Genomic DNA, 2,825 nt, shown 5'->3' with positions numbered 1-2,825 from the left:
ATGGGGCCTGAACTTTGGGCCTGGATGCTGTCCCTCAGCTCTTCAGCTCAAGGCTAGTGCTCTACCACTTGAGCCACAGAGCCACTTCCGGCTTTTTTCTTTTTGTTATGTGGTGCTGAGGAATCAAACTCAGGGCTTCATGCATGCAAGGCAAGCGCTCTACCACTGAGCCACCTTCCCAGCCCCTTCTTGGTTTATTTAATCTAGATACAGACTATCAATTCTGAACTTCTCCTGTGATATTATCCACTAGACTTCTCAGACTGTCCATGCACTATTTTCAAAGATGTTCTAACATTTGACACAAGGTATGAACATTTTCAAATGCACCTGCCGGGTCTCTGATTCGTTCCTCCATGGATCCAATCCCTTTAATATTGATTACTTGACTCTCTTACTATCTCTGGTCCCTACTTATGTAATATTCTCAAACTTTTTTGAAGAAAGTTCACTGGAGGGCTTTCTAATATTAAAAATTATCACTTGATTCTAGTCTTACTCAGGACATACTTTCTATTGTTTTCTAACTTTTCTACATATTCTGAGAGTTGCTTCATTTGTGTATATGTGTGTGCACATATAAGTGCCTCTGTGTGTATGTGTATGTTTATATGTATGTATGCAAAAGCCTCAAGTTCTTATTCATCACTCTTGCTCATGACTGTTATTCCATCACCTGAGCCATTCTTCCAATCTAGCTTTTGGCTGGTTAATAGTGTCTCAAACACTGTTCTGCCCAGGCTGGATGCAATCTGAACTTCCCAGACTCCTTTACATACTTAGGTTTCATTTATCCAGTCGAAACATCTTTTAAACTACAAACATTTTTGTGAGTGTAAAGTCTAAGCTGTAGCCCAGATTTTTAACTCAAGAATTCATATAAAGATAGATGAACATACACATTACATATGCTGAATGTACACTGTTAGAAATGTGATCCTAAGCTGGGTGGTGGTGAGATCTGAGGATTGGGGTTCAATGCCAGCCCAGGTAAGAAAGTCCAGGAGACTCTTTTCTCCAATTTACTGCAAAAAAACTGGAAGCCGCACTGTGGCTAAAGTGGTAGAGCATTAACCTTGAGCGGAATAGCAGAGGGACAGTGCCCAGGCCCAGAATTCAAGTGCCAGGACCACCACCAACAAAAAATATATAAGTAAAGGAAAGAAAAAAATGTGATCTTATCCACCAGTTGATGGCTAGTATAATCCCTGCTCTCTCAAGATGGAATTTTTTCCTTATTAAATCCATGCTCTTATATCTGACTTGCATTGGAAACAGAATTATTCTTCCATTCCAATTTCTACAAAGTTGTGTCATTAGCAAGCGTGATTAGGAAGGGAGTGGCCTCATACTTCCTGTTCCACGTAGGAATAATGCTTTCTCTATATCACTCTCATAAATCTACATACTGGACTTGGCTTTATTGTTTCAATGTGGTCTTAATTGTGGAGTCTTCTATAGTGTATTGAACCCTTATATTTAAACACAAAATTTCTCTTTCTCTTATTCTTGCTATAGTTAACACGAGTTAACAAATTTATGTACACTTGGGAAATAATGTGCAGCATATACACTCACAAAAAAATGATCTGAGAACCTTCTTCCTCTTTAAAATTCACTTTAATTTACAGAGAATTTACAAATTTTGAATTCAATATACTCATGAATAATGTATTTATAAGAAATATAAATTTCATATTTTCTCTTTACTAAGTTGTCTCTGTAACACGTGTTACATCATGTCCAAATGTGTTCTTGTATTATTTCGGTGAAGCCAGAAATCATTCATTATACCTCAAGCAGCACCATAGATTGTTTCTGGAAGTAACTGTTACTGGATGTGGAAACTGATCCCAGTAGAGGAATGGAACATAGAGGATTGACAAAGTTCAAGTTAACTTGTGCTTTCCTTTTTACTGTAAAAGAAGAGAATCTGAAGGCTTGAAGGAAACTCTGTCCCTGACTTTTTCTAGTGTGTGTTTTTACTTATATATAATTTTTCTGTAAACTTCTAGTTGAGAGTATTACAAAAAGATATAATGTGCCATTTGATGGCCAGCATAGAACAAAAAGAAATAACCTTGTTTTAAATTGTTCTTCTGCAGGGGCTGAGAAGTTGGCTCTGTGGTAGAGCACTTGCCTTGCATGCCTGAGGCCCTGGGTTAGGTTCCTCAGCACCACATAAGCAAAAATAAGCCAGAAGTGGTGCTGTGGCTCAAGTGGTAGAGCGCTAGCCTTGAGTTGAAGAGCTGAGATAAAGCGCCCAGGCCCAGAGTTCAGGCCCAAGACTGGACCCCAAAAATATTCTACTGCAAAGAAACAAAGACATGGATATTTTATAGTGTTTTTTGGATGGATATTTCACACCTGAGATGATTCTTTTGTTGCAGGAGTCAGTTATCAATTACTTTAGTTTGGTCCTGAGTTCTCCAGAGCAATAAGGATTCCAAAAAAGCATCCAGTGCGTATGATCAGCAAAAGGAGCCACTTCTCAGACCAATACTCCTTTAAGGAGGGTCCCAATGAAATATCTGTTTTTTTGTTTGCTTTTGTGTTTAGCATGTGTTGGTTCTGGGGCTTGAACCCAGAGGCTGGACCCTGTCCCTGAACAGTTTTCTTTCCTGCTCACCTACCCCCAAAGCTAGTACTCTACTGCTTGAACCAAAACTCCACTTCTGGCTTTTTTGCTGTGTAATTACAAATAAGACTTTGGCAGACTCTCCTGCCTGGTTTGGCTTTAAACTAAGATAGTAAGAAAGCCAAGTGACATCAACTATATAGACTTCTCTTTTCAAACGAGAAATATTAGATGAAGTTTATTGTAA

This window comes from Dipodomys spectabilis, unplaced genomic scaffold, assembly GCF_019054845.1.
Source record: "Dipodomys spectabilis isolate Male_0828 unplaced genomic scaffold, ASM1905484v1 ptg000040l, whole genome shotgun sequence".
Lineage (NCBI taxonomy): Eukaryota > Metazoa > Chordata > Mammalia > Rodentia > Heteromyidae > Dipodomys > Dipodomys spectabilis.
This window is presented reverse-complemented; position numbering follows the sequence as displayed.